The following is a 24,853-nucleotide window of genomic DNA, read 5'->3' as shown; positions in this document are numbered from 1 at the left end:
CATTTAATGTCAATGGCCATTCTAAGCTGAATGTGCCTGCTCTCGTCAGATCGCAGAAGTTACACAGCTTAAGGCCTCGCTAGTACCAGTGTGGGAGACTGTCTGGGAATCCGTGGTGTGGTTGACTTTTTATTATGTCGTTTAGATTTTGTTTCACAATAGATTAAATAGGACTATGGATTAAAGCACTTAACGTCAATGGCCATTCTAAGCTGAATGTGCCTGCTCTGGTCAGAACGCAGAAGTTACACAGCTTAAGGCCTCGCTAGTACCAGTGTGGGAGACTGTCTGGGAATCCGTGGTGCGGTTGAATTTTTATTATGTCGTTTAGATTTTGTTTCACAATCGATTAAAAAGGACTATGGATTAAAGCCTTTAATGTCAATGGCCATTCTAAGCTGAATGTCCCTGCTCTCGTCAGATCGCAGAAATTACACAGCTTAAGGCCTCGCTAGTACCAGTGTGGGAGACTGTCTGGGAATCCGTGGTGCGGTTGACTTTTTATTATGTTGTTTAGATTTTGTTTCACAATAGATTAAATAGGACTATGGATTAAGGCTTTTAAAGTCAATGGTCATTCTAAGCTGAATGTGCCTGCTCTCGTCAGATCGCAGAAGTTACACAGCTTAAGGCCTCGCTAGTACCAGTGTGGGAGACTGTCTGGGAATCCGTCGTGCGGTTGACTTTTTATTATGTCGTTTAGATTTTGTTTCACAATCGATTAAAAAGGACTATGGATTAAAGCATTTTTTTATGTCAATGGCCATTCTAAGCTGAATGTGCCTGCTCTCGTCAGATCGCAGAAGTTACACAGCTTAAGGCCTCGCTAGTACCAGTGTGGGAGACTGTCTGGGAATCCGTGGTGCGGTTGACTTTTTATTATGTCGTTTAGATTTTGTTTCACAATCGATTAAAAAGTACTATGGATTAAAGCATTTAATGTCAATGGCCATTCTAAGCTGAATGTGCCTGCTCTGGTCAGAATGCAGAAGTTACACAGCTTAAGGCCTCACTAGTACCAGTGTGGGAGACTGTCTGGGAATCCGTGGTGCGGTTGAATTTTTATTATGTCGTTTAGATTTTGTTTCACAATCGATTAAAAAGGACTATGGATTAAAGCCTTTAATGTCAATGGCCATTCTAAGCTGAATGTCCCTGCTCTCGTCAGATCGCAGAAGTTACACAGCTTAAGGCCTCCTTAGTACCAGTGTGGGAGACTGTCTGGGAATCCGTGGTGCGGTTGACTTTTTATTATGTTGTTTAGATTTTGTTTCACAATAGATTAAATAGGACTATGGATTAAGGGTTTTAATGTCAAAGGCCATTCTAAGCTGAATGTGCCTGCTCTTGTCAGATCGCAGAAGTTACACAGCTTAAGGCCTCGCTATTACCAGTGTGGGAGACTGTCTGGGAATCCGTGGTGCGGTTGACTTTTTATTATGTCGTTTAGATTTTGTTTCACAATCGATTAAAAAGGACTATGGATTAAAGCATTTAATGTCAATGGCCATTCTAAGCTGAATGTGCCTGCTCTCGTTAGATCGCAGAAGTTACACAGCTTAACGCCTCGCTAGTACCAGTGTGGGAGACTGTCTGGGAATCCGTGGTGCGGTTGACTTTTTATTATGTTGTTTAGATTTTGTTTCACAATAGATTAAATAGGACTATGGATTAAGGCTTTTAATGGCAATGGCCATTCTAAGCTGAATGTGCCTGCTCTCGTCAAATCGCAGAAGTTACACAGCTTAAGGCCTCGCTAGTACCAGTGTGGGAGACTGTCTGGGAATACGTGGTGCGGTAGACTTTTTATTATGTCGTTTAGATTTTGTTTCACAATCGATTAAAAAGGACTATGGATTAAAGCATTTAATGTCAATGGCCATTCTAAGCTGAATGTGCCTGCTCTAGTTAGATCGCAGAAGTTACACAGCTTAAGGCCTCGCTAGTACCAGTGTGGGAGACTGTCTGGGAATCCGTGGTGCGGTTTAATTTTTATTATGTCGTTTAGATTTTGTTTCACAATCGATTAAAAAGGACTATGGATTAAAGCATTTAATGTCAATGGCCATTCTAAGCTGAATGTGCCTGCTCTAGTTGGATCGCAGAAGTTACACAGCTTAACGCCTCGCAAGTACCATTGTGGGAGACTGTCTGGGAATCCGTGGTGCGGTTGACTTTTTATTATGTCGTTTAGATTTTGTTTCACAATCGATTAAAAAGGACTATGGATTAAAGCATTTAATGTCAATGGCCATTCTAAGCTGAATGTGCCTGCTCTCGTCAGATCGCAGAAGTTACACAGCTTAAGGCCTCGCTAGTACCAGTGTGGGAGACTGTCTGGGAATCCGTGGTGCGGTTGACTTTTTATTATGTCGTTTAGATTTTGTTTCACAATCGATTAAAAAGGACTATGGATTAAAGCATTTAATGTCAATGGCCATTCTAAGCTGAATGTGCCTGCTCTCGTCAGATCGCAGAAGTTACACAGCTTAAGGCCTCGCTAGTACCAGTGTGGGAGACTGTCTGGGAATCCGTGGTGCGGTTGACTTATTATTATGTTGTTTAGATTTTGTTTCACAATCGATTAAAAAGGACTATGGATTAAAGCATTTAATGTCAATGGCCATTCTAAGCTGAATGTGCCTGCTCTCGTCAGATCGCAGAAGTTACACAGCTTAAGGCCTCGCTAGTACCAGTGTTGGAGACTGTCTGGGAATCCGTGGTGCGGTTGACTTTTTATTATGTCGTTTAGATTTTGTTTCACAATAGATTAAATAGGACTATGGATTAAAGCATTTAATGTCAATGGCCATTCTAAGCTGAATGTGCCTTCTCTCGTCAGAACGCAGAAGTTACACAGCTTAACGCCTCGCTAGTACCAGTGTGGGAGACTGTCTGGGAATCCGTGGTGCGGTTGACTTTTTATTATGTCGTTTAGATTTTTTTTCACAATAGATTAAATAGGACTATGGATTAAAGCATTTAACGTCAATGGCCATTCTAAGCTGAATGTGCCTGCTCTCGTCAGAACGCAGAAGTTACACAGCTTAAGGCCTCGCTAGTACCAGTGTGGGAGACTGTCTGGGAATCCGTGGTGCGGTTAACTTTTTATTATGTCGTTTAGATTTTGTTTCACAATCGATTAAAAAAGACTATGGATTAAAGCATTTAATGTCAATGGCCATTCTAAGCTGAATGTCCCTGCTCTCGTCAGATCGCAGAAGTTACACAGCTTAAGGCCTCGCTAGTACCAGTGTGGGAGACTGTCTGGGAATCCGTAGTGCGGTTGACTTTTTATTATGTTGGTTAGATTTTGTTTCACAATAGATTAAATAGGACTATGGATTAAGGCTTTTAATGTCAATGGCCATTCTAAGCTGAATGTGACTTCTCTCGTCAGATCGCAGAAGTTACACAGCTTAAGGCCTCGCTAGTTCCAGTGTGGGAGACTGTCTGGGAATCTGTGGTGCGGTTGACTTTTTATTATGTCGTTTAGATTATGTTTCACAATCGATTAAAAAGGACTATGGATTAAAGCATTTAATGTCAATGGCCATTCTAAGCTGAATGTGCCTGCTCTCGTTAGATCGCAGAAGCTACACAGCTTAACGCCTCGCTAGTACCAGTGTGGGAGACTGTCTGGAAATCCGTGGTGCGGTTGACTTTTTATTATGTCGTTTAGATTTTGTTTCACAATCGATTAAAAAGGACTATGGATTAAAGCATTTAATGTCAATGGCCATTCTAAGCTGAATGTGCCTGCTCTCGTCAGATCGCAGAAGTTACACAGCTTAAGGCCTCACTAGTACCAGTGTGGGAGACTGTCTGGGAATCCGTGGTGCGGTTGACTTTTTATTATGTCGTTTAGATTTTGTTTCACAATCGATTAAAAAGGACTATGGATTAAAGCATTTAATGTCAATGGCCATTCTAAGCTGAATGTGCCTGCTCTCGTCAGATCGCAGAAGTTACACAGCTTAAGGCCTCGCTAGTACCAGTGTGGGAGACTGTCTGGGAATCCGTGGTGCGGTTGACTTATTATTATGTTGTTTAGATTTTGTTTCACAATCGATTAAAAAGGACTATGGATTAAAGCATTTAATGTCAATGGCCATTCTAAGCTGAATGTGCCTGCTCTCGTCAGATCGCAGAAGTTACACAGCTTAAGGCCTCGCTAGTACCAGTGTGGGAGACTGTCTGGGAATCCGTGGTGCGGTTGACTTTTTATTATGTCGTTTAGATTTTGTTTCACAATAGATTAAATAGGACTATGGATTAAAGCATTTAACGTCAATGGCCATTCTAAGCTGAATGTGCCTTCTCTCGTCAGAACGCAGAAGTTACACAGCTTAAGGCCTCGCTAGTACCAGTGTGGGAGACTGTCTGGGAATCCGTGGTGCGGTTGAATTTTTATTATGTCGTTTAGATTTTGTTTCACAATCGATTAAAAAGGACTATGGATTAAAGCATTTAATGTCAATTGCCATTCTAAGCTGAATGTCCCTGCTCTCGTCAGATCGCAGAAGTTACACAGCTTAAGGCCTCGCTAGTACCAGTGTGGGAGACTGTCTGGGAATCCGTGGTGCGGTTGACTCTTTATTATGTCGTTTAGATTTTGTTTCACAATCGATTAAAAAGGACTATGGATTAAAGCATTTAATGTCAATGGCCATTCTAAGCTGAATGTCCCTGCTCTCGTCAGATCGCAGAAGTTACACAGCTTAAGGCCTCGCTAGTACCAGTGTGGGAGACTGTCTGGGAATCCGTGGTGCGGTTGACTTTTTATTACGTCGTTTAGATTTTGTTTCACAATCGATTAAAAAGGACTATGGATTAAAGCATTTAATGTAAATGGCCATTCTAAGCTGAATGTGCCTTCTCTCGTCAGATCGCAGAAGTTACACAGCTTAAGGCCTCGCTAGTACCAGTGTGGGAGACTGTCTAGGAATCCGTGGTGCGGTTGACTTTTTATTATGTCGTTTAGATTTTGTTTCACAATCGATTAAAAAGGACTATGGATTAAAGCATTTAATGTCAATGGCCATTCTAAGCTGAATGTCAATGCTCTCGGCAGATCGCAGAAGTTACACAGCTTAAGGCCTCGCTAGTACCAGTGTGGGAGACTGTCTGGGAATCCGTGGTGCGGTTGACTTTTTATTACGTCGTTTAGATTTTGTTTCACAATCGATTAAAAAGGACTATGGATTAAAGCATTTAATGTCAATGGCCATTCTAAGCTGAATGTGCCTTCTCTCGTCAGATCGCAGAAGTTACACAGCTTAAGGCCTCGCTAGTACCAGTGTGGGAGACTGTCTGGGAATCCGTGGTGCGGTTGACTTTTTATTATGTTGGTTAGATTTTGTTTCACAATAGATTAAATAGGACTATGGATTAAGGCTTTTAATGTCAATGGCCGTTCTAAGCTGAATGTGACTGCTCTCGTCAGATCGCAGAAGTTACACAGCTTAAGGCCTCGCTAGTTCCAGTGTGGGAGACTGTCTGGGAATCTGTGGTGCGGTTGACTTTTTATTATGTCGTTTAGATTTTGTTTCACAATCGATTAAAAAGGACTATGGATTAAAGCATTTAATGTCAATGGCCATTCTAAGCTGAATGTGCCTGCTCTCGTCAGATCGCAGAAGTTACACAGCTTAAGGCCTCGCTAGTACCAGTGTGGGAGACTGTCTGGGAATCCGTGGTGCGGTTGACTTTTTATTATGTCGTTTAGATTTTGTTTCACAATCGATTAAAAAGGACTATGGATTAAAGCATTTAATGTCAATGGCCTTTCTAAGCTGAATGTGCCTGCTCTCGTCAGATCGCAGAAGTTACACAGCTTAAGGCCTCGCTAGTACCAGTGTGGGAGACTGTCTGGGAATCCGTGGTGCGGTTGACTTATTATTATGTTGTTTAGATTTTGTTTCACAATCGATTAAAAAGGACTATGGATTAAAGCATTTAATGTCAATGGCCATTCTAAGCTGAATGTGCCTGCTCTCGTCAGATCGCAGAAGTTACACAGCTTAAGGCCTCGCTAGTACCAGTGTGGGAGACTGTCTGGGAATCCGTGGTGCGGTTGACTCTTTATTATGTCGTTTAGATTTTGTTTCACAATAGATTAAATAGGACTATGGATTAAAGCATTTAACGTCAATGGCCATTCTAAGCTGAATGTGCCTTCTCTCGTCAGAACGCAGAAGTTACACAGCTTAAGGCCTCGCTAGTACCAGTGTGGGAGACTGTCTGGGAATCCGTGGTGCGGTTGACTTTTTATTATGTCGTTTAGATTTTGTTTCACAATCGATTAAAAAGGACTATGGATTAAAGCATTTAATGTCAATTGCCATTCTAAGCTGAATGTCCCTGCTCTCGTCAGATCGCAGAAGTTACACAGCTTAAGGCCTCGCTAGTACCAGTGTGGGAGACTGTCTGGGAATCCGTGGTGCGGTTGACTTTTTATTACGTCGTTTAGATTTTGTTTCACAATCGATTAAAAAGGACTATGGATTAAGGCATTTAATGTCAATGGCCATTCTAAGCTGAATGTGCCTTCTCTCGTCAGATCGCAGAAGTTACACAGCTTAAGGCCTCGCTAGTACCAGTGTGGGAGACTGTCTGGGAATCCGTGGTGCGGTTGACTTATTATTATGTTGTTTAGATTTTGTTTCACAATCGATTAAAAAGGACTATGGATTAAACCATTTAATGTCAATGGCCATTCTAAGCTGAATGTGCCTGCTCTCGTCAGATCGCAGAAGTTACACAGCTTAAGGCCTCGCTAGTACCAGTGTGGGAGACTGTCTGGGAATCCGTGGTGCGGTTGACTTTTTATTATGTCGTTTAGATTTTGTTTCACAATAGATTAAATAGGACTATGGATTAAGGCTTTTAATGTCAATGGCCATTCTAAGCTGAATGTGACTGCTCTCGTCAGAATGCAGAAGTTACACAGCTTAAGGCCTCGCTAGTACCAGTGTGGGAGACTTTTTATTATGTCGTTTAGATTTTGTTTCACAATCGATTAAAAAAGACTATGGATTAAAGCATTTAATGTCAATGGCCATTCTAAGCTGAATGTCCCTGCTCTCGTCATATCGCAGAAGTTACACAGCTTAAGGCCTCGCTAGTACCAGTGTGGGAGACTGTCTGGGAATCCGTGGTGCGGTTGACTTTTTATTATGTTGGTTAGATTTTGTTTCACAATAGATTAAATAGGACTATGGATTAAGGCTTTTAATGTCAATGGCCATTCTAAGCTGAATGTGACTGCTCTCGTCAGATCGCAGACGTTACACAGCTTAAGGCCTCGCTAGTTCCAGTGTGGGAGACTGTCTGGGAATCTGTGGTGCGGTTGACTTTTTATTATGTCGTTTAGATTTTGTTTCACAATCGATTAAAAAGGACTATGGATTAAAGCATTTAATGTCAATGGCCATTCTAAGCTGAATGTGCCTGCTCTCGTTAGATCGCAGAAGTTACACAGCTTAACGCCTCGCTAGTACCAGTGTGGGATACTGGCTGGAAATCCGTGGTGCGGTTGACTTTTTATTATGTCGTTTAGATTTTGTTTCACAATCGATTAAAAAGGACTATGGATTAAAGGATTTAATGTCAATGGCCATTCTAAGCTGAATGTGCCTGCTCTCGTCAGATCGCAGAAGTTACACAGCTTAAGGTCTCGCTAGTACCAGTGTGGGAGACTGTCTGGGAATCCGTGGTGCGGTTGACTTATTATTATGTTGTTTAGATTTTGTTTCACAATCGATTAAAAAGGACTATGGATTAAAGCATTTAATGTCAATGGCCATTCTAAGCTAAATGTGCCTGCTCTCGTCAGATCGCAGAAGTTACACAGCTTAAGGCCTCGCTAGTACCAGTGTGGGAGACTGTCTGGGAATCCGTGGTGCGGTTGACTTTTTATTATGTCGTTTAGATTTTGTTTCACAATAGATTAAATAGGACTATGGATTAAAGCATTTAACGTCAATGGCCATTCTAAGCTGAATGTGCCTTCTCTCGTCAGAACGCAGAAGTTACACAGCTTAAGGCCTCGCTAGTACCAGTGTGGGAGACTGTCTGGGAATCCATGGTGCGGTTGAATTTTTATTATGTCGTTTAGATTTTGTTTCACAATCGATTAAAAAGGACTATGGATTAAAGCATTTAATGTCAATGGCCATTCTAAGCTGAATGTGCCTGCTCTCGTCAGATCGTAGAAGTTACACAGCTTAACGCCTCGCTAGTACCAGTGTGGGAGACTGTCTGGGAATCCGTGGTGCGGTTGAATTTTTATTATGTCGTTTAGATTTTGTTTCACAATCGATTAAAAAGGACTATGGATTAAAGCATTTAATGTCAATGGCCATTCTAAGCTGAATGTCCCTGCTCTCGTCAGATCGCAGAAGTTACACAGCTTAAGGCCTCGCTAGTACCAGTGTGGGAGACTGTCTGGGAATCCGTGGTGCGGTTGACTTTTTATTACGTCGTTTAGATTTTGTTTCACAATCGATTAAAAAGGACTATGGATTAAAGAATTTGATGTCAATGGCCATTCTAAGCTGAATGTGCCTGCTCTCGTCAGATCGCAGAAGTTACACAGCTTAAGGCCTCGCTAGTACCAGTGTGGGAGACTGTCTGGGAATCCGTGGTGCGGTTGAATTTTTATTATGTCGTTTAGATTTTGTTTCACAATCGAATAAAAAGGACTATGGATTAAAGCATTTAATGTCAATGGCCATTCTAAGCTGAATGTGCCTGCTCTCGTCAGATCGCAGAAGTTACACAGCTTAAGGCCTCGCTAGTACCAGTGTGGGAGACTGTCTGGGAATCCGTGGTGCGGTTGACTTTTTATTATGTCGTTTAGATTTTGTTTCACAATAGATTAAATAGGACTATGGATTAAAGCATTTAACGTCAATGGCCATTCTAAGCTGAATGTGCCTGCTCTCGTCAGAACGCAGAAGTTACACAGCTTAAGGCCTCACTAGTACCAGTGTGGGAGACTGTCTGGGAATCCGTGGTGCGGTTGACTTTTTATTATGTCGTTTAGATTTTGTTTCACAATAGATTAAATAGGACTATGGATTAAGGCTTTTAATGTCAATGGCCATTCTAAGCTGAATGTGCCTGCTCTCGTCAGATCGCAGAAGTTACACAGCTTAAGGCCTCGCTAGTACCAGTGTGGGAGACTGTCTGGGAATCCGTGGTGCGGTTGACTTTTTATTATGTCGTTTAGATTTTTTTTCACAATCGATTAAAAAGGACTATGGATTAAAGAATTTGATGTCAATGGCCATTCTAAGCTGAATGTGCCTGCTCTCGTCAGATCGCAGAAGTTACACAGCTTAACGCCTCACTAGTACCAGTGTGGGAGACTGTCTGGGAATCCGTGGTGCGGTTGAATTTTTATTATGTCGTTTAGATTTTGTTTCACAATCGAATAAAAAGGACTATGGATTAAAGCATTTAATGTCAATGGCCATTCTAAGCTGAATGTGCCTGCTCTCGTCAGATCGCAGAAGTTACACAGCTTAAGGCCTCGCTAGTACCAGTGTGGGAGACTGTCTATGAATCCGTGGTGTAATTGAATTTTTATTATGTTGTTTAGATTTTGTTTCACAATAGATTAAATAGGACTATGGATTAAGGCTTTTAATGTCAATGGCCATTCTAAGCTGAATGTGCCTTCTCTCGTCAGATCGCAGAAGTTACACAGCTTAAGGCCTCGCTAGTACCAGTGTGGGAGACTGTCTGGGAATCCGTGGTGCGGTTGACTTTTTATTATGTCGTTTAGATTTTGTTTCACAATCGATTAAATAGGACTATGGATTAAACCATTTAATGTCAATGGCCATTCTAAGCTGAATGTGCCTTCTCTCGTTAGATCGCAGAAGTTACCCAGCTTAACGCCTCGCTAGTACCAGTGTGGGAGACTGTCTGGGAATCCGTGGTGCGGTTGACTTTTTATTATGTCGTTTAGATTTTGTTTCACAATCGATTAAAAAGGACTATGGATTAAAGCATTTAATGTCAATGGCCATTATAAGCTGAATGTGCCTGCTCTCGTCAGATCGCAGAAGTTACACAGCTTAAGGCCTCGCTAGTACCAGTGTGGGAGACTGTCTGGGAATCCGTGGTGCGGTTGACTTTTTATTATGTTGTTTAGATTTTGTTTCACAATCGATTAAAAAGGACTATGGATTAAAGAATTTAATGTCAATGGCCATTCTAAGCTGAATGTGCCTGCTCTCGTCAGATCGCAGAAGTTACACAGCTTAAGGCCTCGCTAGTACCAGTGTGGGAAACTGTCTGGGAATCCATGGTGCGGTTGACTTTTTATTATGTCGTTTAGATTTTGTTTCACAATAGATTAAATAGGACTATGGATTAAAGCATTTAACGTCAATGGCCATTCTAAGCTGAATGTGCCTGCTCTCGTCAGAACGCAGAAGTTACACAGCTTAAGGCCTCACTAGTACCAGTGTGGGAGACTGTCTGGGAATCCGTGGTGTGGTTGACTTTTTATTATGTTGTTTAGATTTTGTTTCACAATAGATTAAATAGGACTATGGATTAAGGATTTTAATGTCAATTGCCATTCTAAGCTGAATGTGCCTGCTCTCGTCAGATCGCAGAAGTTACACAGCTTAAGGCCTCGCTAGTACCAGTGTGGGAGACTGTCTGGGAATCCGTGGTGCGGTTGACTTTTTATTATGTCGTTTAGATTTTGTTTCACAATCGATTAAAAAGGACTATGGATTAAAGCATTTACTGTCAATGGCCATTCTAAGCTGAATGTGCCTGCTCTCGTTAGATCGCAGAAGTTACACAGTTTAACACCTCACTAGTACCAGTGTGGGAGACTGTCTGGGAATCCGTGGTGCGGTTGACTTTTTATTATGTCGTTTAGATTTTTTTTCACAATAGATTAAATAGGACTGTGGATTAAAGCATTTAACGTCAATGGCCCTTATAAGCTGAATGTGCCTGCTCTCGTCCTAACGCAGAAGTTACACAGCTTAAGGCCTCGCTAGTACCAGTGTGGGAGACTGTCCATGAATCCGTGGTGTAATTGAATTTTTATTATGTTGTTTAGATTTTGTTTCACAATAGATTAAATAGGACTATGGATTAAGGCTTTTAATGTCAATGGCCATTCTAAGCTGAATGTGCCTTCTCTCGTCAGATCGCAGAAGTTACACAGCTTAAGGCCTCGCTAGTACCAGTGTGGGAGACTGTCTGGGACTCCGTGGTGCGGTTGACTTTTTATTATGTCGTTTAGATTTTGTTTCACAATCGATTAAAATGGACTATGGATTAAAGCATTTAATGTCAATGGCCATTCTAAGCTGAATGTGCCTTCTCTCGTTAGATCGCAGAAGTTACCCAGCTTAACGCCTCGCTAGTACCAGTGTGGGAGACTGTCTGGGAATCCGTGGTGCGGTTGACTTTTTATTATGTCGTTTAGATTTTGTTTCACAATCGATTAAAAAGGACTATGGATTAAAGCATTTAATGTCAATGGCCATTCTAAGCTGAATGTGCCTGCTCTCGTCAGATCGCAGAAGTTACACAGCTTAAGGCCTCGCTAGTACCAGTGTGGGAGACTGTCTGGGAATCCGTGGTGCGGTTGACTTTTTATTATGTCGTTTAGATTTTGTTTCACAATCGATTAAAAAGGACTATGGATTAAAGAATTTAATGTCAATGGCCATTCTAAGCTGAATGTGCCTGCTCTCGTCAGATTGCAGAAGTTACACAGCTTAAGGCCTCGCTAGTACCAGTGTGGGAGACTGTCTGGGAATCCGTGGTGCGGTTGACTTTTTATTATGTCGTTTAGATTTTGTTTCACAATCGATTAAAAAGGACTATGGATTAAAGTATTTAATGTTAATGGCCATTCTAAGCTGAATGTGCCTGCTCTCGTTAGATCGCAGAAGTTACACAGCTTAACGCCTCGCTAGTACCAGTGTGGGAGACTGTCTGGGAATCCGTGGTGCGGTTGAATTTTTATTATGTCGTTTAGATTTTGTTTCACAATCGATTAAAAAGGACTATGGATTAAAGCCTTTAATGTCAATGGCCATTCTAAGCTGAATGTCCCTGCTCTCGTTAGATCGCAGAAGTTACACAGCTTAACGCCTCGCTAGTACCAGTGTGGGAGACTGTCTGGGAATCCGTGGTGCGGTTGACTTTTTATTATGTCGTTTAGATTTTGTTTCACAATCGATTAAAAAGGACTATGGATTAAAGCATTTAATGTCAATGGCCATTCTAAGCTGAATGTGCCTGCTCTCGTTAGATCGCAGAAGTTACACAGCTTAACGCCTCGCTAGTACCAGTGTGGGAGACTGTCTGGGAATCCGTGGTGCGGTTGAATTTTTATTATGTCGTTTAGATTTTGTTTCACAATCGATTAAAAAGGACTATGGATTAAAGCATTTAATGTCAATGGCCATTCTAAGCTGAATGTCCCTGCTCTCGTCAGATCGCAGAAGTTACACAGCATAAGGCCTCGCTAGTACCAGTGTGGGAGACTGTCTGGGAATCCGTGGTGCGGTTGACTTTTTATTATGTCGTTTAGATTTTGTTTCACAATCGACTAAAAAGGACTATGGATTAAAGAATTTGATGTCAATGGCCATTCTAAGCTGAATGTGCCTGATCTCGTCAGATCGCAGAAGTTACACAGCTTAAGGCCTCGCTAGTACCAGTGTGGGAGACTGTCTGGGAATCCGTGGTGCGGTTGAATTTTTATTATGTCGTTTAGATTTTGTTTCACAATCGATTAAAAAGGACTATGGATTAAAGCATTTAATGTCAATGGCCATTCTAAGCTGAATGTGCCTGCTCTCGTCAGATCGCAGAAGTTACACAGCTTAAGGCCTCGCTAGTACCAGTGTGGGAGACTGTCTGGGAATCCGTGGTGCGGTTGACTTTTTATTATGTCGTTTAGATTTTGTTTCACAATCGATTAAAAAGGACTATGGATTAAAGTATTTAACGTCAATGGCCATTCTTAGCTGAATGTCCCTGCTCTCGTCAGATCGCAGAAGTTACACAGCTTAAGGCCTCGCTAGTACCAGTGTGGGAGACTGTCTGGGAATCCGTGGTGTGGTTGACTTTTTATTATGTCGTTTAGATTTTGTTTCACAATCGATTAAAAAGGACTATGGATTAAGACATTTAATGTCAATGGCCATTCTAAGCTGAATGTGCCTGCTCTCGTCAGATCGCAGAAGTTACACAGCTTAAGGCCTCGCTAGTACCAGTGTGGGAGACTGACTGGGAATCCGTGGTGCGGTTGACTTTTTATTATGTCGTTTAGATTTTGTTTCACAATCGATTAAAAAGGACTATGGATTAAAGCATTTAATGTCAATGGCCATTCTAAGCTGAATGTGCCTGCTCTCGTCAGATCGCAGAAGTTACACAGCTTAAGGCCTCGCTAGTACCAGTGTGGGAGACTGTCTGGGAATCCGTGGTGCGGTTGCCTTTTTATTATGTCGTTTAGATTTTGTTTCACAATAGATTAAATAGGACTATGGATTAAAGCATTTAACGTCAATGGCCATTCTAAGCTGAATGTGCCTGCTCTCGTCAGAACGCAGAAGTTACACAGCTTAAGGCCTCACTAGTACCAGTGTGGGAGACTGTCTGGGAATCCGTGGTGTGGTTGACTTTTTATTATGTTGTTTAGATTTTGTTTCACAATAGATTAAATAGGACTATGGATTAAGGCTTTTAATGTCAATGGCCATTCTAAGCTGAATGTGCCTGCTCTCGTCAGATCGCAGAAGTTACACAGCTTAAGACCTCGCTAGTACCAGTGTGGGAGACTGTCTGGGAATCCGTGGTGCGGTTTACTTTTTATTATGTCGTTTAGATTTTGTTTCACAATCGATTAAAAAGGACTATGGATTAAAGCATTTACTGTCAATGGCCATTCTAAGCTGAATGTGCCTGCTCTCGTTAGATCGCAGAAGTTACACAGCTTAACGCCTCACTAGTACCAGTGTGGGAGACTGTCTGGGAATCCGTGGTGCGGTTGACTTTTTATTATGTCGTTTAGATTTTTTTTCACAATAGATTAAATAGGACTGTGGATTAAAGCATTTAACGTCAATGGCTATTCTAAGCTGAATGTGCCTGCTCTCGTCCGAACGCAGAAGTTACACAGCTTAAGGCCTCGCTAGTTCCAGTGTGGGAGACTGTCTGGGAATCTGTGGTGCGGTTGACTTTTTATTATGTCGTTTAGATTTTGTTTCACAATCGATTAAAAAGGACTATGGATTAAAGCATTTAATGTCAATGGCCATTCTAAGCTGAATGTGCCTGCTCTCGTTAGATCGCAGAAGTTACACAGCTTAACGCCTCGCTAGTACCAGTGTGGGAGACTGTCTGGGAATCCGTGGTGCGGTTGACTTTTTATTATGTCGTTTAGATTTTGTTTCACAATCGATTAAAAAGGACTATGGATTAAAGCATTTAATGTCAATTGCCATTCTAAGCTGAATGTGCCTGCTCTCGTCAGATTGCAGAAGTTACACAGCTTAAGGCCTCGCTAGTACCAGTGTGGGAGACTGTCTGGGAATCCGTGGTGCGGTTGACTTATTATTATGTTGTTTAGATTTTGTTTCACAATCGATTAAAAAGGACTATGGATTAAAGCATTTAATGTCAATGGCCATTCTAAGCTGAATGTACCTGCTCTCGTCAGATCGCAGAAGTTACACAGCTTAAGGCCTCGCTAGTACCAGTATGGGAGACTGTCTGGGAATCCGTGGTGCGGTTGAATTTTTATTATGTCGTTTAGATTTTGTTTCACAATAGATTAAATAGGACTATGGATTAAAGCGTTTAACGTCAATGGCCATTCTAAGCTGAATGTCCCTTCTCTCGTCAGAACGCAGAAGTTACACAGCTTAAGGCCTCGCTAGTACCAGTGTGGGAGACTGTCTGGGAATCCGTGGTGCGGTTGAATTTTTATTATGTCGTTTAGATTTTGTTTCACAATCGATTAAAAAGGACTATGGATTAAAGCATTTGATGTCAATGGCCATTCTAAGCTGAATGTCCCTGCTCTCGTCAGATCGCAGAAGTTACACAGCTTAAGCCCTCGCTAGTACCAGTGTGGGAGACTGTCTGGGAATCCGTGGTGCGGTTGACTTTTTATTATGTTGTTTAGATTTTGTTTCACAATAGATTAAATAGGACTATGGATTAAGGCTTTTAATGTCAATGGCCATTCTAAGCTGAATGTGCCTGCTCTCGTCAGATCGCAGAAGTTACACAGCTTAAGGCCTCGCTAGTACCAGTGTGGGAGACTGTCTGGGAATCCGTGGTGCGGTTGACTTTTTATTATGTCGTTTAGATTTTGTTTCACAATCGATTAAAAAGGACTATGGATTAAAGCATTTAATGTCAATGGCCATTCTAAGCTGAATGTGCCTGCTCTCGTCAGATCGCAGAAGTTACACAGCTTAAGGCCTCGCTAGTACCAGTGTGGGAGACTGTCTGGGAATCCGTGGTGCGGTTGACTTTTTATTATGTTGTTTAGATTTTGTTTCACAATAGATTAAATAGGACTATGGATTAAAGCATTTGATGTCAATGGCCATTCTAAGCTGAATGTCCCTCCTCTCGTCAGATCGCAGAAGTTACACAGCTTAAGGCCTCGCTAGTACCAGTTTGGGAGACTGTCTGGGAATCCGTGGTGCGGTTGACTTTTTATTATGTTGTTTAGATTTTGTTTCACAATAGATTAAATAGGACTATGGATTAAGGCTTTTAATGTCAATGGCCATTCTAAGCTGAATGTGCCTGCTCTCGTCAGATCGCAGAAGTTACACGGCTTAAGGCCTCGCTAGTACCAATGTGGGAGACTGTCTGGGAATCCGTGGTGCGGTTGACTTTTTATTATGTTGTTTAGATTTTGTTTCACAATAGATTAAATAGGACTATGGATTAAAGCATTTAATGTCAATGGCCATTCTAAGCTGAATGTCCCTCCTCTCGTCAGATCGCAGAAGTTACACAGCTTAAGGCCTCGCTAGTACCACTGTGGGAGACTGTCTGGGAATCCGTGGTGCGGTTGAATTTTTATTATGTTGTTTAGATTTTGTTTCACAATCGATTAAAAAGGACTATGGATTAAAGCATTTAATGTCAATGGCCATTCTAAGCTGAATGTCCCTGCTCTCGTCAGATCGCAGAAGTTGCACAGCTTAAGCCCTCGCTAGTACCAGTGTGGGAGACTGTCTGGGAATCCGTGGTGCGGTTGACTTTTTATTATGTTGTTTAGATTTTGTTTCACAATAGATTAAATAGGACTATGGATTAAGGCTTTTAATGTCAATGGCCATTCTAAGCTGAATGTGCCTGCTCTCGTCAGATCGCAGAAGTTACACAGCTTAAGGCCTCGCTAGTACCAGTGTGGGAGACTGTCTGGGAATCCGTGGTGCGGTTGACTTTTTATTATGTCGTTTAGATTTTGTTTCACAATCGATTAAAAAGGACTATGGATTAAAGCATTTAATGTCAATGGCCATTCTAAGCTGAATGTGCCTGCTCTCGTTAGATCGCAGAAGTTACGCAGCTTAACGCCTCGCTAGTACCAGTGTGGGAGACTGTCTGGGAATCCGTGGTGCTGTTGACTTTTTATTATGTAGTTTAGATTTTGTTTCACAATAGATTAAATAGGACTATGGATTAAAGGATTTAATGTCAATGGCCATTCTAAGCTGAATGTGCCTGCTCTCGTCAGATCGCAGAAGTTACACAGCTTAAGTCCTCGCTAGCACCAGTGTGGGAGACTGTCTGGGAATCCGTGGTGCGGTTGAATTTTTATTATGTCGTTTAGATTTTGTTTCACAATCGATTAAAAAGGACTATGGATTAAAGCATTTAATGTCAATGGCCATTCTAAGCTGAATGTGCCTGCTCTCGTCAGATCGCAGAAGTTACACAGCTTAAGGCCTCGCTAGTACCAGTGTGGGAGACTGTCTGGGAATCCGTGGTGCGGTTTACTTTTTATTATGTCGTTTAGATTTTGTTTCACAATCGATTAAAAAGTACTATGGATTAAAGCATTTAATGTCAATGGCCATTCTAAGCTGAATGTGCCTGCTCTCGTCAGATCGCAGAAGTTACACAGCTTAAGGCCTCGCTAGTACCAGTGTGGGAGACTGTCTGGGAATCCGTGGTGCGGTTCACTTTTTATTATGTCGTTTCGATTTTGTTTCACAATAGATTAAATAGGACTATGGATTAAAGCATTTAACGTCAATGGCCATTCTAAGCTGAATGTGCCTGCTCTGGTCAGAACGCAGAAGTTACACAGCTTAAGGCCTCGCTAGTACCAGTGTGGGAGACTGTCTGGGAATCCGTGGTGCGGTTGAATTTTTATTATGTCGTTTAGATTTTGTTTCACAATCGATTAAAAAGGACTATGGTTTAAAGCCTTTAACGTCAATGGCCATTCTAAGCTGAATGTCCCTGCTCTTGTTAGATCGCAGAAGTTACACAGCTTAACGCCTCGCTAGTACCAGTGTGGGAGACTGTCTGGGAATCCGTGGTGCGGTTGACTTTTTATTATGTCGTTTAGATTTTGTTTCACAATAGATTAAATAGGACTATGGATTAAAGCATTTAACGTCAATGGCCATTCTAAGCTGAATGTGCCTGCTCTCGTCAGATCGCAGAAGTTACACAGCTTAAGGCCTCGCTAGTACCAGTGTGGGAGACTGTCTGGGAATCCGTGGTGCGGTTGAATTTTTAATATGTCGTTTAGATTTTGTTTCACAATCGATTAAAAAGGACTATGGATTAAAGCATTTAATGTTAATGGCCATTCTAAGCTGAATGTGCCTGCTCTCGTCAGATCGCAGAAGTTACACAGCTTAAGGCCTCGCTAGTACCAGTGTGGGAGACTGTCTGGGAATCTGTGGTGCGGTTGAATTTTTATTATGTCGTTTAGATTTTGTTTCACAATCGATTAAAAAGGACTATGGATTAAAGCATTTAATGTCAACGGCCATTCTAAGCTGAATGTCCCTGCTCTCGTCAGATCGCAGAAGTTACACAGCTTAAGGCCTCGCTAGTACCAGTGTGGGAGACTGTCTGGGAATCCGTGGTGCGGTTGACTTTTTATTATGTCGTTTAGATTTTGTTTCACAATCGATTAAAAAGGACTATGGATTAAAGCATTTAATGTCAATGGCCATTCTAAGCTGAATGTGCCTGCTCTCGTCAGATCGCAGAAGTCACACAGCTTAAGGCCTCGCTAGTACCAGTGTGGGAGACTGTCTGGGAATCCGTGGTGCGGTTGACTTTTTATTATGTCGTTTAGATTTTGTTTCACAATCGATTAAAAAGGACTATGGATTAAAGCATTTAATGTTAATGGCCATTCTAAGCTGAATGTGCCTGCTCTCGTTAGATCGCAGAAGTTACACAGCTTAACGCCTCGCTAGTACCAGTGTGGGAGACTGTCTGGGAATACGTGGTGCGGTTGACTTTTTATTATGTCGTTTAGATTTTGTTTCACAATCGATTAAAAAGGACTATGGATTAAAGCATTTAATGTCAATGGCCATTCTAAGCTGAATGTCCCTGCTCTCGTCAGATCGCAGAAGTTACACAGCTTAAGGACTCGCTAGTACCAGTGTGGGAGACTGTCTGGGAATCCGTGGTGCGGTTGAATTTTTATTATGTCGTTTAGATTTTGTTTCACAATAGATTAAATAGGACTATGGATTAAAGCATTTAATGTCAATGGCCATTCTAAGCTGAATGTCCCTGCTCTCGTCATATCGCCGAAGTTGCGCAGCTTAAGGCATCGCTAGTACCAGTGTGGGAGACTGTCTGGGAATCCGTGGTGCTGTTGACTTTTTATTATGTCGTTTAGATTTTGTTTCACAATCGATTAAAAAGGACTATGGATTAAAGCATTTAATGTCAATGGCCATTCTAAGCTGAATGTGCCTGCTCTCGTCAGATCGCAGAAGTTACACAGCTTAAGGCCTCGCTAGTACAAGTGTGGGAGACTGTCTGGGAATCCGTGGTGCGGTTGACTTTTTATTATGTCGTTTAGATTTTGTTTCACAATCGATTAAAAAGGACTATAGATTAAAGCATTTAACGTCAATGGCCATTCTAAGCTGAATGTGCCTGCTCTCGTCAGAACGCAGAAGTTACATAGCTTAAGTCCTCGCTAGTACCAGTGTGGGAGACTGTCTGGGAATCCGTGGTGCGGTTGAATTTTTATTATGTTGTTTAGATTATGTTTCACAATAGATTAAATAGGACTATGGATTAAGGCTTTTAATGTCAATGGCCATTCTAAGCTGAATGTGCCTGCTCTCGTCAGATCGCAGAACTTACACAGCTTAAGGCCTCGCTAGTACCAGTGTGGGAGACTGTAAGGGAATCCGTGGTGAGGTTGACTTTTTATTATGTCGTTTAGATTTTGTTTCACAATCGATTAAAAAGGACTATGGATTAAAGCTTTTAATGTCAATGGCCATTCTAAGCTGAATGTGCCTGCTCTCGTTAGATCGCAGACGTTACACAGCTTAAGGCCTCGCTAGTACCAGTGTGGGAGACTGTCTGGGAATCCGTGGAGCGGTTGACTTTTTATTATGTCGTTTAGATTTTGTTTCACAATCGATTAAAAAGGACTATGGATTAAAGCATTTAATGTCAATGGCCATTCTAAGCTGAATGTCCCTGCTCTCGTCAGATCGCAGAAGTTACACAGCTTAAGGCCTCGCTAGTACCAGTGAGGGAGACTGTCTGGGAATCCGTGGTGCGGTTTACTTTTTATTATGTCGTTTAGATTTTGTTTCACAATCGATTAAAAAGGACTATGGATTAAAGCATTTAATGTCAATGGCCATTCTAAGCTGAATGTGCCTTCTCTCGTCAGATCGCAGAAGTTACACAGCTTAAGGCCTCGCTAGTACCAGTGTGGGAGACTGTCTGGGAATCCGTGGTGCGGTTGAATTTTTATTATGTCGTTTAGATTTTGTTTCACAATCGATTAAAAAGGACTATGGATTAAAGGATTTAATGTCAATGGCCATTCTAAGCTGAATGTCCCTGCTCTCGTCAGATCGCAGAAGTTACACAGCTTAAGGCCTCGCTAGTACCAGTGTGGGAGACTGTCTGGGAATCCGTGGTGCGGTTGACTTTTTATTATGTCGTTTAGATTTTGTTTCACAATCGATTAAAAAGGACTATGGATTAAAGCATTTCATGTCAATGGCCATTCTAAGCTGAATGTGCCTGCTCTCGTTAGATCGCAGACGTTACACAGCTTAAGGCCTCGCTAGTACCAGTGTGGGAGACTGTCTGGGAATCCGTGGAGCGGTTGACTTTTTATTATGTCGTTTAGATTTTGTTTCACAATCGATTAAAAAGGACTATGGATTAAAGCATTTAATGTCAATGGCCATTCTAAGCTGAATGTCCCTGCTCTCGTCAGATCGCAGAAGTTACACAGCTTAAGGCCTCGCTAGTACCAGTGTGGGAGACTGTAAGGGAATCCGTGGTGAGGTTGACTTTTTATTATGTCGTTTAGATTTTGTTTCACAATCGATTAAAAAGGACTATGGATTAAAGCTTTTAATGTCAATGGCCATTCTAAGCTGAATGTGCCTGCTCTCGTTAGATCGCAGACGTTACACAGCTTAAGGCCTCGCTAGTACCAGTGTGGGAGACTGTCTGGGAATCCGTGGAGCGGTTGACTTTTTATTATGTCGTTTAGATTTTGTTTCACAATCGATTAAAAAGGACTATGGATTAAAGCATTTAATGTCAATGGCCATTCTAAGCTGAATGTCCCTGCTCTCGTCAGATCGCAGAAGTTACACAGCTTAAGGCCTCGCTAGTACCAGTGAGGGAGACTGTCTGGGAATCCGTGGTGCGGTTTACTTTTTATTATGTCGTTTAGATTTTGTTTCACAATCGATTAAAAAGGACTATGGATTAAAGCATTTAATGTCAATGGCCATTCTAAGCTGAATGTGCCTTCTCTCGTCAGATCGCAGAAGTTACACAGCTTAAGGCCTCGCTAGTACCAGTGTGGGAGACTGTCTGGGAATCCGTGGTGCGGTTGAATTTTTATTATGTCGTTTAGATTTTGTTTCACAATCGATTAAAAAGGACTATGGATTAAAGGATTTAATGTCAATGGCCATTCTAAGCTGAATGTCCCTGCTCTCGTCAGATCGCAGAAGTTACACAGCTTAAGGCCTCGCTAGTACCAGTGTGGGAGACTGTCTGGGAATCCGTGGTGCGGTTGACTTTTTATTATGTCGTTTAGATTTTGTTTCACAATCGATTAAAAAGGACTATGGATTAAAGCATTTCATGTCAATGGCCATTCTAAACTGAATGTGCCTGCTCTCGTCAGATCGTAGAAGTTACACAGCTTAAGGCCTCGCTAGTACCAGTGTGGGTGACTGTCTGGGAATCCGTGGTGCGGTTGACTTTTTATTATGTCGTTTAGATTTTGTTTCACAATAGATTAAATAGGACTATGGATTAAAGCATTTAACGTCAATGGCCATTCTAAGCTGAATGTGCCTGCTCTCGTCAGATCGCAGAAGTTACACAGCTTAAGGCCTCACTAGTACCAGTGTGGGAGACTGTCTGGGAATCCGTGGAGTGGATGAATTTTTATTATGTCGTTTAGATTTTGTTTCACAATCGATTAAAAAGGACTATGGATTAAAGCATTTAATGTCAATGGCCATTCTAAGCTGAATGTGCCTGCTCTCGTCAGATCGCAGAAGTTACACAGCTTAAGGCCTCGCTAGTACCAGTGTGGGAGACTGTCTGGGAATCCGTGGTGCGGTTGACTTTTTATTATGTTGTTTAGATTTTGTTTCACAATCGATTAAAAAGGACTATGGATTAAAGCATTTAATGTCAATGGCCATTCTAAGCTGAATGTGCCTGCTCTCGTCAGATCGCAGAAGTTACACAGCTTAAGGCCTCGCTAGTACCAGTGTGGGAGACTGTCTGGGAATCCGTGGTGCGGTTGAATTTTTATTATGTCGTTTAGATTTTGTTTCACAATCGAATAAAAAGGACTATGGATTAAAGCATTTAATGTCAATGGCCATTCTAAGCTGAATGTGCCTGCTCTCGTCAGATCGCAGAAGTTACACAGCTTAAGGCCTCGCTAGTACCAGTGTGGGAGACTGTCTGGGAATCCGTGGTGCGGTTGACTTTTTATTATGTCGTTTAGATTTTGTTTCACAATAGATTAAATAGGACTATGGATTAAAGCATTTAACGTCAATGGCCATTCTAAGCTGAATGTGCCTGCTCTCGTCAGAACGCAGAAGTTACACAGCTTAAGGCCTCACTAGTACCAGTGTGGGAGACTGTCTGGGAATCCGTGGTGCGGTTGACTTTTTATTATGTCGTTTAGATTTTGTTTCACAATAGATTAAATAGGACTATGGATTAAGGCTTTTAATGTCAATGGCCATTCTAAGCTGAATGTGCCTGCTCTCGTCAGATCGCAGAAGTTACACAGCTTAAGGCCTCGCTAGTACCAGTGTGGGAGACTGTCTGGGAATCCGTGGTGCGGTTGAATTTTTAATATGTCGTTTAGATTTTGTTTCACAATCGATTAAAAAGGACTATGGATTAAAGCATTTAATGTTAATGGCCATTCTAAGCTGAATGTGCCTGCTCTCGTCAGATCGCAGAAGTTACACAGCTTAAGGCCTCGCTAGTACCGTGTGTGGGAGACTGTCTGGGAATCTGTGGTGCGGTTGAATTTTTATTATGTCGTTTAGATTTTGTTTCACAATCGATTAAAAAGGACTATGGATTAAAGCATTTAATGTCAACGGCCATTCTAAGCTGAATGTCCCTGCTCTCGTCAGATCGCAGAAGTTACACAGCTTAAGGCCTCGCTAGTACCAGTGTGGGAGACTGTCTGGGAATCCGTGGTGCGGTTGACTTTTTATTATGTCGTTTAGATTTTGTTTCACAATCGATTAAAAAGGACTATGGATTAAAGCATTTAATGTCAATGGCCATTCTAAGCTGAATGTGCCTGCTCTCGTCAGATCGCAGAAGTCACACAGCTTAAGGCCTCGCTAGTACCAGTGTGGGAGACTGTCTGGGAATCCGTGGTGCGGTTGACTTTTTATTATGTCGTTTAGATTTTGTTTCACAATCGATTAAAAAGGACTATGGATTAAAGCATTTAATGTTAATGGCCATTCTAAGCTGAATGTGCCTGCTCTCGTTAGATCGCAGAAGTTACACAGCTTAACGCCTCGCTAGTACCAGTGTGGGAGACTGTCTGGGAATACGTGGTGCGGTTGACTTTTTATTATGTCGTTTTGATTTTGTTTCACAATAGATTAAATAGGACTATGGATTAAATCATTTAACGTCAATGGCCATTCTAAGCTGAATGTGCCTGCTCTCGTCAGATCGCAGAAGTTACACAGCTTAAGGCCTCGCTAGTACCAGTGTGGGAGACTGTCTGGGAATCCGTGGTGCGGTTGAATTTTTATTATGTCGTTTAGATTTTGTTTCACAATCGATTAAAAAGGACTATGGATTAAAGCATTTAATGTCAATGGCCATTCTAAGCTGAATGTCCCTGCTCTCGTCAGATCGCAGAAGTTACACAGCTTAAGGACTCGCTAGTACCAGTGTGGGAGACTGTCTGGGAATCCGTGGTGCGGTTGAATTTTTATTATGTCGTTTCGATTTTGTTTCACAATAGATTAAATAGGACTATGGATTAAAGCATTTAACGTCAATGGCCATTCTAAGCTGAATGTGCCTGCTCTGGTCAGAACGCAGAAGTTACACAGCTTAAGGCCTCGCTAGTACCAGTGTGGGACACTGTCTGGGAATCCGTGGTGCGGTTGAATTTTTATTATGTCGTTTAGATTTTGTTTCACAATCGATTAAAAAGGACTATGGATTAAAGCCTTTAATGTCAATGGCCATTCTAAGCTGAATGTCCCTGCTCTCGTTAGATCGCAGAAGTTACACAGCTTAACGCCTCGCTAGTACCAGTGTGGGAGACTGTCTGGGAATCCGTGGTGCGGTTGACTTTTTATTATGTCGTTTAGATTTTGTTTCACAATCGATTAAAAAGGACTATGGATTAAAGCATTTAATGTCAATGGCCATTCTAAGCTGAATGTCCCTGCTCTTGTCAGATCGCAGAAGTTACACAGCTTAAGGCCTCGCTAGTACCAGTGTGGGAGACTGTCTGGGAATCCGTGGTGCGGTTGAATTTTTATTATGTCGTTTAGATTTTGTTTCACAATCGATTAAAAAGGACTATGGATTAAAGCATTTAATGTCAATGGCCATTCTAAGCTGAATGTGCCTGCTCTCGTCAGATCGCAGAAGTTACACAGCTTAAGGCCTCGCTAGTACCAGTGTGGGAGACTGTCTGGGAATCCGTGGTGCGGTTGACTTTTTATTATGTCGTTTAGATTTTGTTTCACAATCGATTAAAAAGGACTATGGATTAAAGCATTTAACGTCAATGGCCATTCTTAGCTGAATGTCCCTGCTCTCGTCAGATCGCAGAAGTTACACAGCTTAAGGCCTCGCTAGTACTAGTGTGGGAGACTGTCTGGGAATCCGTGGTGCGGTTGACTTTTTATTATGTCGTTTAGATTTTGTTTCACAATCGATTAAAAAGGACTATGGATTAAGGCATTTAATGTCAATGGCCATTCTAAGCTGAATGTGCCTGCTCTCGTCAGATCGCAGAAGTTACACAGCTTAAGGCCTCGCTAGTACCAGTGTGGGAGACTGACTGGGAATCCGTGGTGCGGTTGACTTTTTATTATGT

The 24,853-nt window shown here is 41.8% G+C and overlaps 106 pseudogenes; all 106 read left to right on the top strand.

Moving 5' to 3' along the window:
• Positions 1-8: 8 nt before the first annotated feature.
• On the top strand, positions 9-127 carry LOC142673137 (5S ribosomal RNA; annotated as a pseudogene).
• A 67-nt stretch (positions 128-194) lies between these two features.
• On the top strand, positions 195-313 carry LOC142672088 (5S ribosomal RNA; annotated as a pseudogene).
• Positions 314-380: 67 nt separating this feature from the next.
• LOC142672927 (5S ribosomal RNA) lies at positions 381-499 on the top strand (annotated as a pseudogene).
• Positions 500-566: 67 nt separating this feature from the next.
• LOC142672000 (5S ribosomal RNA) lies at positions 567-685 on the top strand (annotated as a pseudogene).
• A 70-nt stretch (positions 686-755) lies between these two features.
• LOC142672302 (5S ribosomal RNA) lies at positions 756-874 on the top strand (annotated as a pseudogene).
• Positions 875-1,127: 253 nt separating this feature from the next.
• Positions 1,128-1,246, top strand: LOC142671570 (5S ribosomal RNA; annotated as a pseudogene).
• A 253-nt stretch (positions 1,247-1,499) lies between these two features.
• Positions 1,500-1,618, top strand: LOC142672121 (5S ribosomal RNA; annotated as a pseudogene).
• Positions 1,619-1,685: 67 nt separating this feature from the next.
• Positions 1,686-1,804, top strand: LOC142672481 (5S ribosomal RNA; annotated as a pseudogene).
• A 439-nt stretch (positions 1,805-2,243) lies between these two features.
• Positions 2,244-2,362, top strand: LOC142672289 (5S ribosomal RNA; annotated as a pseudogene).
• A 67-nt stretch (positions 2,363-2,429) lies between these two features.
• Positions 2,430-2,548, top strand: LOC142672277 (5S ribosomal RNA; annotated as a pseudogene).
• Positions 2,549-2,615: 67 nt separating this feature from the next.
• LOC142671166 (5S ribosomal RNA) lies at positions 2,616-2,734 on the top strand (annotated as a pseudogene).
• A 253-nt stretch (positions 2,735-2,987) lies between these two features.
• On the top strand, positions 2,988-3,106 carry LOC142671154 (5S ribosomal RNA; annotated as a pseudogene).
• A 67-nt stretch (positions 3,107-3,173) lies between these two features.
• LOC142671848 (5S ribosomal RNA) lies at positions 3,174-3,292 on the top strand (annotated as a pseudogene).
• A 439-nt stretch (positions 3,293-3,731) lies between these two features.
• On the top strand, positions 3,732-3,850 carry LOC142672922 (5S ribosomal RNA; annotated as a pseudogene).
• A 67-nt stretch (positions 3,851-3,917) lies between these two features.
• LOC142672265 (5S ribosomal RNA) lies at positions 3,918-4,036 on the top strand (annotated as a pseudogene).
• Positions 4,037-4,103: 67 nt separating this feature from the next.
• On the top strand, positions 4,104-4,222 carry LOC142672253 (5S ribosomal RNA; annotated as a pseudogene).
• A 67-nt stretch (positions 4,223-4,289) lies between these two features.
• LOC142672423 (5S ribosomal RNA) lies at positions 4,290-4,408 on the top strand (annotated as a pseudogene).
• Positions 4,409-4,475: 67 nt separating this feature from the next.
• On the top strand, positions 4,476-4,594 carry LOC142672881 (5S ribosomal RNA; annotated as a pseudogene).
• Positions 4,595-4,661: 67 nt separating this feature from the next.
• LOC142672991 (5S ribosomal RNA) lies at positions 4,662-4,780 on the top strand (annotated as a pseudogene).
• Positions 4,781-5,219: 439 nt separating this feature from the next.
• Positions 5,220-5,338, top strand: LOC142671986 (5S ribosomal RNA; annotated as a pseudogene).
• A 253-nt stretch (positions 5,339-5,591) lies between these two features.
• Positions 5,592-5,710, top strand: LOC142672241 (5S ribosomal RNA; annotated as a pseudogene).
• Positions 5,711-5,777: 67 nt separating this feature from the next.
• LOC142671288 (5S ribosomal RNA) lies at positions 5,778-5,896 on the top strand (annotated as a pseudogene).
• Positions 5,897-5,963: 67 nt separating this feature from the next.
• Positions 5,964-6,082, top strand: LOC142672229 (5S ribosomal RNA; annotated as a pseudogene).
• A 67-nt stretch (positions 6,083-6,149) lies between these two features.
• LOC142671778 (5S ribosomal RNA) lies at positions 6,150-6,268 on the top strand (annotated as a pseudogene).
• Positions 6,269-6,335: 67 nt separating this feature from the next.
• LOC142672880 (5S ribosomal RNA) lies at positions 6,336-6,454 on the top strand (annotated as a pseudogene).
• Positions 6,455-6,521: 67 nt separating this feature from the next.
• Positions 6,522-6,640, top strand: LOC142671984 (5S ribosomal RNA; annotated as a pseudogene).
• Positions 6,641-6,707: 67 nt separating this feature from the next.
• On the top strand, positions 6,708-6,826 carry LOC142672217 (5S ribosomal RNA; annotated as a pseudogene).
• A 226-nt stretch (positions 6,827-7,052) lies between these two features.
• LOC142672372 (5S ribosomal RNA) lies at positions 7,053-7,171 on the top strand (annotated as a pseudogene).
• Positions 7,172-7,610: 439 nt separating this feature from the next.
• LOC142671347 (5S ribosomal RNA) lies at positions 7,611-7,729 on the top strand (annotated as a pseudogene).
• Positions 7,730-7,796: 67 nt separating this feature from the next.
• LOC142671475 (5S ribosomal RNA) lies at positions 7,797-7,915 on the top strand (annotated as a pseudogene).
• Positions 7,916-8,354: 439 nt separating this feature from the next.
• Positions 8,355-8,473, top strand: LOC142672990 (5S ribosomal RNA; annotated as a pseudogene).
• Positions 8,474-8,540: 67 nt separating this feature from the next.
• LOC142671419 (5S ribosomal RNA) lies at positions 8,541-8,659 on the top strand (annotated as a pseudogene).
• Positions 8,660-8,726: 67 nt separating this feature from the next.
• Positions 8,727-8,845, top strand: LOC142672205 (5S ribosomal RNA; annotated as a pseudogene).
• Positions 8,846-8,912: 67 nt separating this feature from the next.
• On the top strand, positions 8,913-9,031 carry LOC142671187 (5S ribosomal RNA; annotated as a pseudogene).
• Positions 9,032-9,098: 67 nt separating this feature from the next.
• On the top strand, positions 9,099-9,217 carry LOC142672193 (5S ribosomal RNA; annotated as a pseudogene).
• A 67-nt stretch (positions 9,218-9,284) lies between these two features.
• On the top strand, positions 9,285-9,403 carry LOC142672667 (5S ribosomal RNA; annotated as a pseudogene).
• Positions 9,404-9,656: 253 nt separating this feature from the next.
• Positions 9,657-9,775, top strand: LOC142671983 (5S ribosomal RNA; annotated as a pseudogene).
• Positions 9,776-10,028: 253 nt separating this feature from the next.
• LOC142671823 (5S ribosomal RNA) lies at positions 10,029-10,147 on the top strand (annotated as a pseudogene).
• Positions 10,148-10,214: 67 nt separating this feature from the next.
• Positions 10,215-10,333, top strand: LOC142671916 (5S ribosomal RNA; annotated as a pseudogene).
• A 67-nt stretch (positions 10,334-10,400) lies between these two features.
• On the top strand, positions 10,401-10,519 carry LOC142673115 (5S ribosomal RNA; annotated as a pseudogene).
• Positions 10,520-10,586: 67 nt separating this feature from the next.
• Positions 10,587-10,705, top strand: LOC142672982 (5S ribosomal RNA; annotated as a pseudogene).
• An 811-nt stretch (positions 10,706-11,516) lies between these two features.
• On the top strand, positions 11,517-11,635 carry LOC142672179 (5S ribosomal RNA; annotated as a pseudogene).
• Positions 11,636-11,702: 67 nt separating this feature from the next.
• On the top strand, positions 11,703-11,821 carry LOC142671391 (5S ribosomal RNA; annotated as a pseudogene).
• A 253-nt stretch (positions 11,822-12,074) lies between these two features.
• Positions 12,075-12,193, top strand: LOC142672364 (5S ribosomal RNA; annotated as a pseudogene).
• Positions 12,194-12,260: 67 nt separating this feature from the next.
• LOC142672689 (5S ribosomal RNA) lies at positions 12,261-12,379 on the top strand (annotated as a pseudogene).
• Positions 12,380-12,446: 67 nt separating this feature from the next.
• LOC142671804 (5S ribosomal RNA) lies at positions 12,447-12,565 on the top strand (annotated as a pseudogene).
• A 67-nt stretch (positions 12,566-12,632) lies between these two features.
• Positions 12,633-12,751, top strand: LOC142672066 (5S ribosomal RNA; annotated as a pseudogene).
• A 67-nt stretch (positions 12,752-12,818) lies between these two features.
• LOC142672167 (5S ribosomal RNA) lies at positions 12,819-12,937 on the top strand (annotated as a pseudogene).
• A 67-nt stretch (positions 12,938-13,004) lies between these two features.
• Positions 13,005-13,123, top strand: LOC142671584 (5S ribosomal RNA; annotated as a pseudogene).
• Positions 13,124-13,190: 67 nt separating this feature from the next.
• LOC142672962 (5S ribosomal RNA) lies at positions 13,191-13,309 on the top strand (annotated as a pseudogene).
• A 67-nt stretch (positions 13,310-13,376) lies between these two features.
• On the top strand, positions 13,377-13,495 carry LOC142671201 (5S ribosomal RNA; annotated as a pseudogene).
• Positions 13,496-13,562: 67 nt separating this feature from the next.
• On the top strand, positions 13,563-13,681 carry LOC142673114 (5S ribosomal RNA; annotated as a pseudogene).
• Positions 13,682-13,748: 67 nt separating this feature from the next.
• LOC142671798 (5S ribosomal RNA) lies at positions 13,749-13,867 on the top strand (annotated as a pseudogene).
• Positions 13,868-13,934: 67 nt separating this feature from the next.
• LOC142672303 (5S ribosomal RNA) lies at positions 13,935-14,053 on the top strand (annotated as a pseudogene).
• Positions 14,054-14,120: 67 nt separating this feature from the next.
• Positions 14,121-14,239, top strand: LOC142671917 (5S ribosomal RNA; annotated as a pseudogene).
• A 67-nt stretch (positions 14,240-14,306) lies between these two features.
• Positions 14,307-14,425, top strand: LOC142672120 (5S ribosomal RNA; annotated as a pseudogene).
• Positions 14,426-14,492: 67 nt separating this feature from the next.
• On the top strand, positions 14,493-14,611 carry LOC142671209 (5S ribosomal RNA; annotated as a pseudogene).
• Positions 14,612-14,678: 67 nt separating this feature from the next.
• Positions 14,679-14,797, top strand: LOC142672954 (5S ribosomal RNA; annotated as a pseudogene).
• A 67-nt stretch (positions 14,798-14,864) lies between these two features.
• LOC142672603 (5S ribosomal RNA) lies at positions 14,865-14,983 on the top strand (annotated as a pseudogene).
• Positions 14,984-15,050: 67 nt separating this feature from the next.
• Positions 15,051-15,169, top strand: LOC142671877 (5S ribosomal RNA; annotated as a pseudogene).
• A 67-nt stretch (positions 15,170-15,236) lies between these two features.
• Positions 15,237-15,355, top strand: LOC142672155 (5S ribosomal RNA; annotated as a pseudogene).
• Positions 15,356-15,422: 67 nt separating this feature from the next.
• LOC142672143 (5S ribosomal RNA) lies at positions 15,423-15,541 on the top strand (annotated as a pseudogene).
• A 67-nt stretch (positions 15,542-15,608) lies between these two features.
• On the top strand, positions 15,609-15,727 carry LOC142672531 (5S ribosomal RNA; annotated as a pseudogene).
• A 67-nt stretch (positions 15,728-15,794) lies between these two features.
• Positions 15,795-15,913, top strand: LOC142671177 (5S ribosomal RNA; annotated as a pseudogene).
• Positions 15,914-16,166: 253 nt separating this feature from the next.
• Positions 16,167-16,285, top strand: LOC142672681 (5S ribosomal RNA; annotated as a pseudogene).
• A 67-nt stretch (positions 16,286-16,352) lies between these two features.
• Positions 16,353-16,471, top strand: LOC142672131 (5S ribosomal RNA; annotated as a pseudogene).
• Positions 16,472-16,538: 67 nt separating this feature from the next.
• Positions 16,539-16,657, top strand: LOC142673097 (5S ribosomal RNA; annotated as a pseudogene).
• A 253-nt stretch (positions 16,658-16,910) lies between these two features.
• On the top strand, positions 16,911-17,029 carry LOC142671322 (5S ribosomal RNA; annotated as a pseudogene).
• Positions 17,030-17,096: 67 nt separating this feature from the next.
• Positions 17,097-17,215, top strand: LOC142671598 (5S ribosomal RNA; annotated as a pseudogene).
• A 67-nt stretch (positions 17,216-17,282) lies between these two features.
• Positions 17,283-17,401, top strand: LOC142672087 (5S ribosomal RNA; annotated as a pseudogene).
• Positions 17,402-17,654: 253 nt separating this feature from the next.
• LOC142671417 (5S ribosomal RNA) lies at positions 17,655-17,773 on the top strand (annotated as a pseudogene).
• Positions 17,774-17,840: 67 nt separating this feature from the next.
• LOC142672051 (5S ribosomal RNA) lies at positions 17,841-17,959 on the top strand (annotated as a pseudogene).
• Positions 17,960-18,026: 67 nt separating this feature from the next.
• LOC142671321 (5S ribosomal RNA) lies at positions 18,027-18,145 on the top strand (annotated as a pseudogene).
• A 67-nt stretch (positions 18,146-18,212) lies between these two features.
• On the top strand, positions 18,213-18,331 carry LOC142671180 (5S ribosomal RNA; annotated as a pseudogene).
• Positions 18,332-18,398: 67 nt separating this feature from the next.
• LOC142672296 (5S ribosomal RNA) lies at positions 18,399-18,517 on the top strand (annotated as a pseudogene).
• Positions 18,518-18,584: 67 nt separating this feature from the next.
• Positions 18,585-18,703, top strand: LOC142672694 (5S ribosomal RNA; annotated as a pseudogene).
• A 253-nt stretch (positions 18,704-18,956) lies between these two features.
• Positions 18,957-19,075, top strand: LOC142671335 (5S ribosomal RNA; annotated as a pseudogene).
• A 67-nt stretch (positions 19,076-19,142) lies between these two features.
• LOC142672410 (5S ribosomal RNA) lies at positions 19,143-19,261 on the top strand (annotated as a pseudogene).
• A 67-nt stretch (positions 19,262-19,328) lies between these two features.
• On the top strand, positions 19,329-19,447 carry LOC142672672 (5S ribosomal RNA; annotated as a pseudogene).
• A 67-nt stretch (positions 19,448-19,514) lies between these two features.
• Positions 19,515-19,633, top strand: LOC142672056 (5S ribosomal RNA; annotated as a pseudogene).
• Positions 19,634-19,700: 67 nt separating this feature from the next.
• LOC142672181 (5S ribosomal RNA) lies at positions 19,701-19,819 on the top strand (annotated as a pseudogene).
• Positions 19,820-19,886: 67 nt separating this feature from the next.
• LOC142672618 (5S ribosomal RNA) lies at positions 19,887-20,005 on the top strand (annotated as a pseudogene).
• Positions 20,006-20,072: 67 nt separating this feature from the next.
• Positions 20,073-20,191, top strand: LOC142672989 (5S ribosomal RNA; annotated as a pseudogene).
• A 67-nt stretch (positions 20,192-20,258) lies between these two features.
• On the top strand, positions 20,259-20,377 carry LOC142672055 (5S ribosomal RNA; annotated as a pseudogene).
• Positions 20,378-20,444: 67 nt separating this feature from the next.
• Positions 20,445-20,563, top strand: LOC142672383 (5S ribosomal RNA; annotated as a pseudogene).
• A 67-nt stretch (positions 20,564-20,630) lies between these two features.
• Positions 20,631-20,749, top strand: LOC142672054 (5S ribosomal RNA; annotated as a pseudogene).
• Positions 20,750-20,816: 67 nt separating this feature from the next.
• On the top strand, positions 20,817-20,935 carry LOC142672178 (5S ribosomal RNA; annotated as a pseudogene).
• A 67-nt stretch (positions 20,936-21,002) lies between these two features.
• LOC142672617 (5S ribosomal RNA) lies at positions 21,003-21,121 on the top strand (annotated as a pseudogene).
• Positions 21,122-21,188: 67 nt separating this feature from the next.
• Positions 21,189-21,307, top strand: LOC142672988 (5S ribosomal RNA; annotated as a pseudogene).
• Positions 21,308-21,374: 67 nt separating this feature from the next.
• Positions 21,375-21,493, top strand: LOC142671885 (5S ribosomal RNA; annotated as a pseudogene).
• A 253-nt stretch (positions 21,494-21,746) lies between these two features.
• On the top strand, positions 21,747-21,865 carry LOC142672119 (5S ribosomal RNA; annotated as a pseudogene).
• A 67-nt stretch (positions 21,866-21,932) lies between these two features.
• On the top strand, positions 21,933-22,051 carry LOC142671416 (5S ribosomal RNA; annotated as a pseudogene).
• A 67-nt stretch (positions 22,052-22,118) lies between these two features.
• On the top strand, positions 22,119-22,237 carry LOC142672107 (5S ribosomal RNA; annotated as a pseudogene).
• A 67-nt stretch (positions 22,238-22,304) lies between these two features.
• LOC142671173 (5S ribosomal RNA) lies at positions 22,305-22,423 on the top strand (annotated as a pseudogene).
• A 67-nt stretch (positions 22,424-22,490) lies between these two features.
• Positions 22,491-22,609, top strand: LOC142671415 (5S ribosomal RNA; annotated as a pseudogene).
• A 254-nt stretch (positions 22,610-22,863) lies between these two features.
• Positions 22,864-22,982, top strand: LOC142671309 (5S ribosomal RNA; annotated as a pseudogene).
• A 67-nt stretch (positions 22,983-23,049) lies between these two features.
• Positions 23,050-23,168, top strand: LOC142671179 (5S ribosomal RNA; annotated as a pseudogene).
• Positions 23,169-23,235: 67 nt separating this feature from the next.
• Positions 23,236-23,354, top strand: LOC142672295 (5S ribosomal RNA; annotated as a pseudogene).
• A 67-nt stretch (positions 23,355-23,421) lies between these two features.
• Positions 23,422-23,540, top strand: LOC142671414 (5S ribosomal RNA; annotated as a pseudogene).
• A 67-nt stretch (positions 23,541-23,607) lies between these two features.
• Positions 23,608-23,726, top strand: LOC142672693 (5S ribosomal RNA; annotated as a pseudogene).
• A 67-nt stretch (positions 23,727-23,793) lies between these two features.
• On the top strand, positions 23,794-23,912 carry LOC142672570 (5S ribosomal RNA; annotated as a pseudogene).
• Positions 23,913-23,979: 67 nt separating this feature from the next.
• LOC142672362 (5S ribosomal RNA) lies at positions 23,980-24,098 on the top strand (annotated as a pseudogene).
• Positions 24,099-24,165: 67 nt separating this feature from the next.
• Positions 24,166-24,284, top strand: LOC142672406 (5S ribosomal RNA; annotated as a pseudogene).
• Positions 24,285-24,351: 67 nt separating this feature from the next.
• LOC142672095 (5S ribosomal RNA) lies at positions 24,352-24,470 on the top strand (annotated as a pseudogene).
• Positions 24,471-24,537: 67 nt separating this feature from the next.
• Positions 24,538-24,656, top strand: LOC142673076 (5S ribosomal RNA; annotated as a pseudogene).
• Positions 24,657-24,723: 67 nt separating this feature from the next.
• Positions 24,724-24,842, top strand: LOC142672961 (5S ribosomal RNA; annotated as a pseudogene).
• Positions 24,843-24,853: the final 11 nt, after the last annotated feature.

Source organism: Rhinoderma darwinii (genome assembly GCF_050947455.1).
Source record: "Rhinoderma darwinii isolate aRhiDar2 chromosome 1 unlocalized genomic scaffold, aRhiDar2.hap1 SUPER_1_unloc_28, whole genome shotgun sequence".
NCBI classification, from domain to species: domain Eukaryota; kingdom Metazoa; phylum Chordata; class Amphibia; order Anura; family Rhinodermatidae; genus Rhinoderma; species Rhinoderma darwinii.
This window is presented reverse-complemented; position numbering and strand designations above follow the sequence as displayed.